Here is a 13068-nt window from a genome sequence, read left to right on the forward strand (position 1 = left end):
GAGAGAGAGAGAGAGAGAGAGAGAGAGAGAGAGAGAGAGAGAGAGAGAGAGAGAAACATTCCTTTAAGGCTGGATGATACCTGCAATGGCATTTAATGTTGAACAACAAGTGTGTCATTGTAGGTACAACTAATATGTATTCCAAATATGTCTGTATCCAAATATGTCTGTAACTATTTACCCACTAAATCTCTTATTCTTTCTTATTAGAACCTCTACAACTACCTTGTGCTTACTCTTTCTTATTTCTTTTTGCTCACCTTTCAACCTACTATCCAGGAGAAAAATGTGGTCAAGTAGGAGTTTAGCTGTTGGAATTAAGGTCTCTGTTCAAACCCCATATCTATCAAGTCCAGTACAAAACAAGACTCAGTGTTCACTATTTTAAAAAACTCTTGCCTTTGGGGTTGGTAGCAATATTAAATGAGACCTCCCTGAGGTCTTACTTACATTAAAGTAAGTATTATAAAAATATAAATTATATTATAACACTCCTCAATTAAAGCCTTGCAAAATAAAATCCAAGTTTCTTATAATAACTGGTGTGGTTCCAAGCTTCCAGGATGTCTCTAAATGACCCCTACTTTCTGCTACTCTCATCCTTGTATGTTCCCCTGCCACACCGTACCAAGGCTGTTTTGTGTGACCAAGAGCATACATTAAAAATGGTGGTATGTTGCTTCAAAAAGGGTTTTTCCCATGAAGAAAGTGTCCTACCATGTTACAAGCATAACTCTGCAAAGGGTTATATGGAAAGAAACTAAAGTCTCTGCCCAGCAGTCAGTGAGGAGCTGGCTGCCAGCACCCTCACACATGAGACTGGAAGTACATTTTCCAGTCCATCCTTGAGATGACTGTAAGCTCATGTAGATCTTGAGTCAGAACCACCCAGCTAGACATGCCCAATTCCTGACTAATAGAAAATACATGAGATGTTTAGTTTTAAAATGAGAGGGGATAGGTGTTCCTGTGCTCCTGTGTCTGTGTGTGTAGGGGGAGATGCTTTTCTGCACAAGATCCAACTAACCTCTTTAGTTCTACTCTAGCTTATTTCCCTCAGTCTTATTTCCATGACCTCCTGGAGCCATACGTAAATCCATAGTTCACCTTCTCTGAACTGGGCTATGGATAATAATGCCCACTCCTAACTCCCCCAAAACCTCCTTCTTTTGACGCTCTTATCATTCTTGAATGATAGTCTTCCCTGGCATGGAATGGGAGTCTTCCCTCTGATACAGCCCACTGCAGACCCAACCACATAGTATGACATACCCATCCCACATTCATTATCCAGGCCTTTTTTGCAAATGGGAAGAACCTATAAAGACTCAGTGCTTTCACTATATAGCACCAGTGTGTTTAAAGGCAGTCAGCTTATCAATGCAAAAAAAAAAAAAATTCAAGCACCACATGCTCTTTGTGTCAGTTCATAGTTTCTTTAAAAGGAGTGGGGGTTTTTTAATTTTTTATTTGTTCTGCTTAGTTGTACATGACAGCAGAATGCATTTCAATTTATTGTACACAAATGGACTGCAACATTTCAATTCTCTGGTTGTACATGGTATAGAGACACACCATTTGTGCAATCATACATGTATCTAGGGTAGTGAGGTCCATCTAATTTCACCATGTTTCCTATCCTCATAACCCCTCCCCACCCTCTCCTTTGCCCAATCCAAAGTTCCTCCATTCTTCCCATGCCCCCTATCATAGATCAGCATCCGCTTATCAGAGAAAACATTTGGCCTTTAGTTTTGGGGGTTGGCTTACTTCCCTTAGCATTATAGTCTGCAACTCCATTCATTTACCTGCAAATGTCATAATTTTATTCTCTTTTAATGCTAAGTAATACTCCATTGTGTATACATACCACTGTTTCTTTATCCATTCATCTACTGAGGGGCATCTAGGTTGGTTCCACAGTTTAGCTATTGTGAATCAAGCTGCTATAAACATTGGTGTGGCTACGTCACTATAGTATGCTGATTTTAAGTCCTTTGGATATAGACAGAAGAGTTGGATAGCTGGGTCAAATGGTGGTTCCATTCCAATTTTTCTGAAGAATCTGCACATTACTGAAACTGTTATATAAGTTTAATGCAATTCCTATTAAAAATCCCAAAGAAATTATTCATAAAACTAGAAAAAGCAATCATGAAATTCATTTGGAATAACTCAGTGGTTAGCACCTCCAGAGTTTAATTTCTAGCACCAAACCACACCAAACCAAACAAATATCTAAAAAATAGTAGGGACTCCAGAGTATATGTGTATATGTAAAGATAAAAATATTGGTTAAAATATAAAATTAATAAAGATACTTTTGAAAAAAAAAATAAGAGACCCAGAATAGCCAAGGCAATCCTTAGAAAGAAAAGTAAAGCAGGAGACATCACAATACCAGACCTTAAACTATACTACAGAGCAACAGTAACAAAAACAGCATGGTATTGGCACCAAAATAGACATGTAGGCCTATGGTACAGAAAAGAGGACACAGAGACCAACCTACATGAATATAGTTATCTCATATGAGACAAAGGCACCAAAAACACATATTGGAGAAAGGGTGGATGGCCTCCTCAACAAATGGTGCTGGGAAAACTGGAAATCCATATGTAGCTAAATGAAATTAAACCTCTATCTCTCTCCATGCACAAAATTCAATGCAAAGTGAATCAAGGACCTAACAATTAGATCAGAGACCCTGCACCTAATAGAAGAAAAAGTAGGCCCAAATCTTCATCGTGTTGGATTAGGCCCTGGCTTACTTAAAAAGAGTCCTAAAGTGCAAGAAATAAAATCAAGAATCAATAAATGGGATGCATTCAAACTAAATGCTTCTTCTCAGCCAAAGAGACAATCATTGAGGTAAAGAGAGAGCTTACTGTATGGAAGCAAATTTTTACCATACATACATCAGATAGAGTACTAATCTCCAGGATATACAAAGAACTCAAAAAACGTAATACCAAAAAACCAAACAACCCAATCAATAAATGGGATAAGAAATTGAACAGACACTTATCAGAAGAAGATGTACAAGTGCTCAACAAATATATTAAAAAAAGTGTTCTACATCTTTAGTAATTACAGAAATGCAAATCAAAACTACTCTAAGATTTCATTTCACCCCAGTCGGAATGGCAGTTTTCAAGAATACAAACAATAATAAGTATTGAAGAGGATGTGGGGGAAAAGGTATACTCATACATTTCTGGTGGGACTGCAAATTGGTGCAACCTCTTTGATGTTTTAATAAGAAAAAAAACAATGAAAAGATTAAACAAATCTTTGTGTATGAGTAATACACTGAGGATGGCTGAAATTTGGACACCATTTAAGTGCCCCAACATTCATTTTCTCCTTTTGTGTCCTAGACTGATGCTATCCAATATGGAGGCCATTGGCCACACAATCTATCAAGAGCACAAACTCAGTTCATGTAGGAGCTACATGCCAAACTTTCATTGTTTAGAAGCTACTGGATTAAACTCAATTGACACAGGACATTTCCATGAAGTCAACAAATATTGAATGGTGCTGTTCTAGAGCAGTGGTTAGCAAACATTTCCTATAAATCAACAGTTGTCAATAGTGTGGGCCATGTGACCAAGTTGGACTTCAAATCTACCACTCAGTCTGGCCACAAATAAATGGTGGTAACTGAGTTCTGATATAATTCTATTTGCCTAATAAGGGAATGGGTGTATGCTGGATACAGCTCTCAGGTACCACCTTTTTGAACCCTATTCCAGAGCATCCACCATATTGTACCTGAACACTTTGAATGACGCATTCCAAGCACCTCCTAGGGATATCCTCTCCTGTTCTAGTAGATGCTAGCAGTTTCTAAGGTTTTACTTGGTTAAAATATCTTCTTACATTCTAAGCTAATGAGAACAATAGCCAGACAGAGGACAATCACTTCCATCAACACCACCACTCCAGATAACTCTGGGAAGATAACCTGCAAGACAGACTGTGGGTTATATTTAGAGAGGACACTGTAATCCATGCCCCACCTGGTGAAAAGCACTAGATGCCTTCAAACAATGTGGATGATGCTGATAGTCCTACCAATCTGCACAAAGTCTACCATCTTCAGGACCAGGGGAGATAAGTTGTCTCAAGCTCTGGAGAGGAGTCTCCACTTTCAGAGGGAGAAACAGCCAATTCTGCTGACAGTTTGGGTTGATACATATCCCAGATATTGCCCTGGAAGGTCAGCCTAGATACAGACCCACCACAAAAAAAAATTGTAACTCCTTCCTCATCACTCCCAGCAAAAAATTCAAAGCCCTTAGCTAGGAAGGGCATGTAGCATTAACCCCATATTTAGAGGGAAACCAAGGCCAAAGAGGAAGATGCCTTACTAGTAGTAATAGGGAGGAATACACTGTCTTACTGTGTAACTAGACATGTAGCACAGCTTTTGCTGATTTCCTTCTCTGAGAAGCAAGAGAAAATATGTACCAGTCACATGGTCCTTAGGCACATACTGAGTGAGGTTGGCAGTAGTCAATCTAGTGCATTGCACCTGCAACATAGCACATGCTCCTATACCAGTGAAGGCTATGTTGGGGGTAAAAGCAGGACAAGGTGGAGGAGAGCTAGGGTCACTGGCTTCATTATGGATGATTCCATGCATTCTAACTCTTGAGTCCTGACCTGGATGGACTCTATAAACAGGTACTCCTGCTCCTGTAGGAATCAAGCAAGAAATGGCACTCAAAGAGTAGGAGAAACCAAAGTTTATTTTATGTCAGTGAGCCCAGAGGAGATCAGCACTTCAGATTCTGAGCCCTCTTACTAGTTTTTCACAACATTTATAGGCTATCTATTGTCATAAATTTTCTAGTCTAAGATGATACATGGTTGTGCACAAGGTTTCACAAAATAATATATGACTATGTATAAGAGTTTTCAAGTGGGAAGTGTGTTTACAAAAGTAGAGAGTTATAAGGGAAACCAGCTCCTCTTACAAAGCATCTAGCCTTGGACCAGGAGCCTTCACAGGGGCTTTTACACTTCCAAGGAAAGTAGATAGATCCCTGGGGAAGTTCTTCACAATCCAAAAGGTAAGAAAGAGTAAATGGTGGGCTGGGGTTGTGGCTCAGTGGTAAAGCACTTGCCTCACACATATGAGGCACTGGGTTCAAACCTCAGCCCCACATAAAAAAAAGTAAATAAATAAATAAAATAATGTTTTAAAAAGCATTTTAAAAAAAAGAGTGAATGGTTCTAATTAGGCTCCTTGAGAGGGGAATGGCATCACTCTCCCTCTCCTGAGCATTAATTTTCACAGAGAATGTCCTTATTTTTTTATATTGAGGCCTGGGTTAGTTAAATCACCCCCTTATGATGCCCAGTAAATCCTTTTAAGGGGCATCACCTCTGTCCATGTCCTCCAAACCAAACCACTTAAAGAGACTCATTTGGGATTTTATATGTGCTAAGCAGGAGAAAACAAATTGGGTCAGCATATTAAGAATGCAGGTACTAAACAGCAGTGCCAGGAAGATCAGCAGAAGGAGTCAAGTCAGGGGCAGAAGCCAGGAAGTCCAGTTCCAAAAATTGCTCCAAATGCTCTAGGAGATAGCTAATCCTTCTTTCCTTTTTTGTATTCTGCTCTTTTAATAGTCAGAGGTATGTCTCTGACTATTTCTGATTCATTTACATAGAAACAGCACTCTTCATTTAAGATGAGAATGGTTCCCCAGGTGTGGTGGCACATGCCTGTAATCCCAGCAACTTGGGAGGCTGAGGCAGCCTTGATCTTGAGTTCAAAGCCAGCCTTGGCAAAAACAAGGTACTAAGCAACTCAGTGAAATCCTGTCTCTAAAACAAAATACAAAATAGGGCTGGGGACATGGCTCAGTGGTTGAGTGCCCCTGAGTTCAATCCCTGGTACCAAAACAAAAAGAAGACATGTAGTTCTCCCTTTTCAGCTATTATTAAAACCAGTTCTCTTTGCTTTTGTAAAACTACTGATGCTAAAGAGTCTAATTGGTCTTGCATGGCTGCTATTAATTTGGCTACTCACTCTATATCATCTGCCATGTCCCTAGATACTTGATTATAAAAAAGTACTGATTACCCAATCCCTGCCAATTCAGTTCCTTTCCCAGTTGTGTTCTTAGACTAACCTGCAGTGAAATGAACTGCATTGCTCTCTTTCTTTAAGTATGTGCTGCTAGAGGTACAGTGAGGTTCTGGTTGTTAGGGACTGTCTATTTGTGGGGTGAAGAAAGCCAGGGTGCAGTTCCATTTCCACCTAGCTGATAAACATAAATAGTCATCTATTCCATGTACAAAGATAAGACCCGAGTGAGGACAACAACACATTGTGTTGGATCATTTAAGTTTATTGGCCCATTTGTCTTTAATCGTTTGAAAGCACTGGTATTAGTCAGACTTCCTACTGAGATTATTTCAAGTGAATCTCTTCTTTTTTTTTTACCTGCAATGCACATGGGAGCTTTTTAAGGTAATATCACCTCCTGCAGAATCGGTTTTACTAAAGAGAGAAACAAGCCTTTACTAGTCAAATTTGTTAGGGGTGCTGGAGTGATCAGGTACTGGGGAGCTCCCAAGGGTAAGCAGAGCCAGCAGTCTCTTGCTAACTCGGGGTTAAAATCACTGAGGAAATGAGGCATGGTCAGGATCTGATATAACTGAGGATCTAATTCATATGTCTTATTTGATTTGTGTCTAGGCAAGCACTGATAGCATGGCTCAGTTTCCCAACAGGCAGGGCCTGAAACCTTGGGGTAATCTTCATCTGGGAATCCACAATATTCTTGAGCACTTATGTTTCCTGTCAAGTATATCCTCCCACCCTTGTGACAAAGAAAAACCTTTTCTGACAGGTAATATTTGCTTGGCATTTTAGGGTAAATACAGGTACATTAGAGCATTGGTGATTCTCTCATCCCTGTTATGTCTGGGGCAGAAGAACCTGGGGGAATAGGGACAGGTGGGGGAACATATTCTTCAGGGGGAAGTGCAGCATAACAGATAGGACAGGTCAGACCTGTTGCATAGGTTTGTCCCTCTTGGAGGCAGAAACCATGGAGGCCTGCTTTAATACATACATTAAGCCTATTGTTCTAGGAGAGAAAAATGTATTTTTGACAGGAACATAGTGAAAAAGGACTTAGTATTACCCTAGGACTTAGTAAGACACAAATCATTATAAAAAATCAAATTCCCCCTAACATACTTACTACATTTAAGTAACATATGGATACAGCAACTATTTGCAAGTGATTCCAGTTGTCTGGGGCTGTTGCAGTCAGACCTACAGATAACAGCAAGGCAATTAATGTCATTAGTTCTAATATAGCAGAGTGACATTGTGACCATTGCCCTCTTTCATCCCCCATTGAATTCCTTAAGCTTCCATTGTGTGTTGACCAGTTGGCTTCCAGGGTCCCAACTGGAGCAGGGCTGTAGTCTCCTCAGGAATCATTAGCAGGAAGGTTACATCTGGGATGGTTGTGCAGAGCTGTCACAAAGTGCCTTCTGGAGTGTCAGTCTTAGTGGGTGACAAGGGTTGGCTTCAGATGTCGAGGTGGTAGATTTCTCAGTGAAAGCTGCCCTTTTAACTCAAGAATGGTAAATCCATGGGCCTATCCCTGCAACTTCAATGGCAGAGGGAGAGGTTAATTCTATAGCCCCCCCACCCACCAGGTGGGTTGAAGTGACCCCTTCTTCCAGTTTTTAATCCACACAGAGACTCCAGGCTGCTGTGGGTATACCTGATTTCTAAGTGAAAGAGGGGCCCTCTCCTGGACATGCTTAGATATCTGGTGGAGAGTCTTCCCTAGGGCCTCAAACTGTTGGAACAGTCTAAGCTCACCAAACTGATGCATATCCCCCTTCAGTTTCTTTATTACAGGTGGGGGTCATCCAAACAGAATCTCAAACAGAGTTTACCCTGTGTTTCCAGGAATAGAGTAAACCTAGAGAAGAGCTATAGGGAAGAGCTCTACCCGGGAAACTCCCAGCTCCTGACAGAGTTTAGCTAGGTTGGTTTTTATGGTGTGGATCATATGTTCAACTTTCCCTGAACTCTATGGTCAGTATGCAGCATGTAGTTTCCATTTGATTCCCAATATTTGGGTGATGCCCTGGATAATTTCCATGATGAAGGCAGCCCATTGTCTGACCTGATGGATAAAGGCAGACCATATCATGGAATGATTTCTCTTATCAGGACTTTAGTCACTCCTAAGGCCTTCTCTGTCTAGGTAGGTATGACCTCCACCAAGCCTGAGTAAATACACACCATTACCAGCAGGTATAAATATCTCTTGCTTGGTTTAACTTCTGTATAGTCCATTACTATATCTTCAAAATTGCAACAGCCCAGAACCCTAGGCGCTGGGCTGGCTGCTGGTTAGTATTATTTTTGGTACAAGTTACACACCTCTGGCTGAGTTGGTTACACAGTATAGGGAATTTGGCTATGTAATAGTACCTGCTAAGCAAAGAATCAATTTAGTTTTTCCAAAGTGATTCATTTCATGGTGTTGAAGCACCACCTGATACCCCAAAATTTGTGGGATGAAAAATCTGGTAATATGAAAGTATCACCATCCTTCTGTCATTTCTGTCCTCCCTCTGTGGTAGCCCATTAATATTCTTCTCTGGTATACTTACGACAGTTTAGGAGCCTCAGGGGCAGTAGTATTTGAGCTGCCTGGGTTGCACTAGGAATGATATCCTGATGCAGAGCCACTTTTTTTGCCACCTGATCAGTCATTCTATTTCCTCAGCTTACTGGGTCCATTCCTTTCTAATGTCCATAACAGTTATCACTGCCACTTGGGCCAGTTTTCAGACTACTTCCTGAAGTCTCAGTATTTCTTCTTCTTTATTTTAATTTCTTTATCTCCTGCTGATAGAAGTTCTCTTTCCTTGTACATGGCTCCATGTGCATGTAGAGTGGCAAAAGTATATTTTGAATTGGTATAAATGTTGACTCACTGGTGAACAGCACACTCTAAGACCCTGATCAGTGCCCCTACCTAAGTCTTTTGAGATGACTACCCTTGAGGCAGCAGTCCTACTTCCACCACATGCAGTACTTTCTCTGAAGTACTGCAAATCTGGCCCTCCTTTATCCATTCTGTATGAAGCTGCTACCACCCATGAACACAGTGAGATCTGGGTTTTGCAGTGGTCAATCACTCAGATCAGATTGATTGGAGTAGAGTTCATCTATCAGGTACTCACAGTTGTGATGGTGGAGGGACTTCCAATCAGGTGGCAGGAAGGATGCACAGTCTCTAGTTTTAAATGGGGTTTTCACATAACACTCCTTGATAGTAGGTCATCCAGCAGCTGGTCAGCCACTGGTACCCCTTGCCATCCTTAAGGGTAGTGAAGGTACATGGGACTTTTACATTGATATTCTGTCTGAGGGTCAGGTTTTCAGCTTCTCAGATTAAGATCACAGTGGCTGCCAGAGCTCTTAGGCATGGAGGCCATCCAGACACTACTGGGTCCAGTTTTTTCAATAAATAAGGCATTAGCCACTGCCAGGGGTCAAACTCTTGATTAAGGACCCCAAGTTCAGTTCCACTGTTTTCTATGACAAAAAGGTTGAAAGCCCTTTTATATTGGGTAGCCCAAGAGCAGATGCCGAGATTAACTGCATTTTAATCTCCTGGAAAGCATGTTCCTATTTAGTTACCCAACAGAATCTTTTTATGATCCCTTGGTGGCCTTGTACAGTAGTTTAGCCAGCACTGAATACCCAAGGATCCAGATTAGACAAAAACCCACTGCTCCCAAGAACTCATGTCTTTACTTCCTGGTGTTGGTTCTGGGGATGGAGCAGATGGCCTGTTTTTATTCAAGTCCTAAAGACCATCAGCCAGGTGTAATGTAAAACCCAAAATATTTCACTTGTTGCTGGCAGATTTGGGCCTTTTTCCAGGAAACTTTATAACTGGATTCTGAAAGGAGGGTCATCAGAGCTCCATTGCCAAACCATCAGGCCTCTTAATTCACACTGGCCAAGAGAATATCATCAAGGTATTGTAAGAATACAATTCAAGTGGTCCCCAGGGAAAGTAACAAGATCCCTTCCTAGTTCCACCTCAAATAAGGTAGGAGAGTTCTTAAGTCCCTGGTCTCTGAGTTGTCCCATTCAAATGCAAAGAGGGATTGGCTGACTAGGACTAGTCAAAGACAAAAGAAAGCATCCTTAAGACCCAGGCAGAGTAAACCACTTACCCTGGGGCAGAATTAGGGTGAGGATACTTCTATTCAACATAGTTCTGGAAGCACTAGCCAGAGCAATTAGACAGACAAAAGAAATTAAAGGTGTAACTATAGGAAAAGAAGAACTTAAACTAGTATTTTTTGCTGATGATATAATCCTATACCTAGCAGACCTAAAAGGTTCTACCAAAAAACTTCTAGAACTAGTAAATGAATTCAGCAAATTGGCAGGATATAAAATCAACACCCATAAATCGAAAGTATTCCTGTATATCAGTGACAAATCTTCTGAAAAGGAAATGAGGAAAACTACCCCAATCACAATATCCTCAAAAGAAATAAAAATAAAATACTTGGGAATCAACTTAACAAAAGAGGCAAAAGATCTATACAATGATAACTACAGAACCCTAAAGAGAGAAATAGAAGAAGACCTTAGAAGATGGAAAGATCTACCTTGCTCATGGATAGGCAGAATTAATATTATTAAAATAGCCATATTACCAAAAGCACTTTACAGATTCAATGTGATTCCAATCAAAATCCCAATGGCATTCCTCACAGAAATATAAAAAGCAATTATGAAATTTATCTGGAAAAATAAGATACCCAGAATAGCTAAAGCAATTATAAGCAGGAAAGGTGAAACAGTTGGTATCGCTATACCAGACCTTAAACTATAATACAGAGAAATAGTAACAAAAACAGCATGGTACTGGCACCAAAACAGGCGGGTAGACCAATGGTACAGAATAGAGGACACAGAGACCAACCCACAAAATTACAACTACCTTGTATTAGACAAAAGTGCTAAATGTATGCAATGGAGAAAGGACAGCATCTTCAACAAATGGTGCTGGGAGAACTGGAAATCCATATGCAACAAAATAAAATTGAATCCCTATCTCTCACCATGCACAAAAGTTAACTCAAAATGGATCAAGGATCTAGGAATAAAACCAGAGACTCTGCATCTAATAGAAGAAAAAGTTGACCCTAATCTCCATCATGTGGCGTCAGGCCCCAATTTCCTTAATAAGACACCTATAGCATAAGAGTTAAAACCAAGAATCAACAAATGGGATACATTCAAACTAAAAAGTTTTTCTCAGCAAGAGAAATAATATATGAGGTGAATAGGGAGCCTACATCCTGGGAACAACTTTTTACCCCTCACACATCAGATAGAGCTCTGATCTCTAGGGTATACAAAGAACTCAAAAAGTTGAATAACAAAAAAACAAATAACCCAATCAACAAATGGGCCAAGGACCTGAACAGACCCTTCTCAGAAGAGGATATACAATCAATCAACAAATACATGAAAAAATGCTCATTATCTCTAGCAATCAGAGAAATGCAAATTAAAACTACTCTAAGATACTATCTCACTCCAGTAAGAATGGCAGCCATTATGAAGTCAAACAACAACAAGTGCTGGCGAGGATGTGGGGAAAAACGGTATACTCATACATTGCTGGTGGGGCTGCAAAATTGGTGCAGCCAATTTGGAAAGCAGTGTGGAGATTCCTTGGAAAACTGGGAATGGAACCACCATTTGACCCAGCTATTCCTCTTCTCGGACTATAGCCCAAAGACCTAAAAAGGGCATACTACAGGGACACAACCACATCAATGTTTATAGCAGCACAATTCACAATAGCTAGGCTGTGGAACCAACCTAGATGCCCTCCAATGGATGAATGGATTAAAAAATGGGACATTTGTACACAATGGAATATTACTCAGCACTAAAAAAATAACAAGATCATGGCATTTGCAGGAAAATGGATGGCTTAGAGCAGATTATGCTAAGTGAAGCTAGCCAATCCCCAAAAAACAAATGCTGAGTGTCTTCTCTGATATAAGGGGGGTGACTCAAGATGGGGTAGGGAGGGAAAGCATGAAAAGAAGATTACCACTAGATAGGGAGGAGAGGTGGGAGGGAAAGGGAGGTGCACGGAAGATGGAAGGAGACCCTCATTGTTATACAGAATACATGTATGACGAAGTGAGGAAAAAGAAAAAAAAAGAAAGAAGTGTATCACATTAGATTGGGTAGAGAGAAGTGATGGGAGGGAAGGGGAGGGGAGGAGGGAAAGGAAGGACAGCAGGTCAAAATAGACTTTATTATTGCTGTATGTATATACTTGACTGCATGACCAATGTGATTCTGCAATCTGTATACTCAAAAAAATGAGAAATTTTACCCCATCTGATTCAAATGTATGATATGTCAAGATCATTGTACTGTCATGTGTTACTAATTAAAACAAGTAAAAATAAATAAATTGGAAAAAAATTACGGTGAGGAGTGTGTGAGTATTAGGGAAAACTGAGAGATGTGTTACTACTGCCTTGTTAACTGCATGGAGGTCTTGTACATTAATAATCTTCACTCTGAGGCTTTCACACCAGCAGAAGAGAGTATTTCAGGAGGACTGGTACATGAGCAGGATCCCAGAGTCCCTCAGTCTCTGGAGGAGCTTCCTTATTTCAAAATGTGTGCCCCTTTAGAAAACTGGAAATCCATATGCAACAAAATGAAACTGAATCCCTTTCTCTCACCATGCACAAAAGTTAATTCAAAATGGATCAAGGAGCTTGATATCAAATCAGAGACATGCCATCTGATAGAAGAAAAAGTTGGCTACGATCTACATACTGTGGGGTTGGGCTCCAAATTCCTCAATAGAACACCCATAGCACAAAAGTTAATAACTAGAATCAACAAATGGGACTTACTCAAACTAAAAAGTTTTTTCTCAGCAAAAGAAACAATAAGAGAGGTAAATAGGGAGCCTACATCCTGGGAACAAATCTTTACTCCTC

The sequence above is a fragment of the Marmota marmota genome, unplaced genomic scaffold, assembly GCF_001458135.2.
Source record: "Marmota marmota marmota unplaced genomic scaffold, marMar, whole genome shotgun sequence".
Taxonomy (NCBI): domain Eukaryota; kingdom Metazoa; phylum Chordata; class Mammalia; order Rodentia; family Sciuridae; genus Marmota; species Marmota marmota.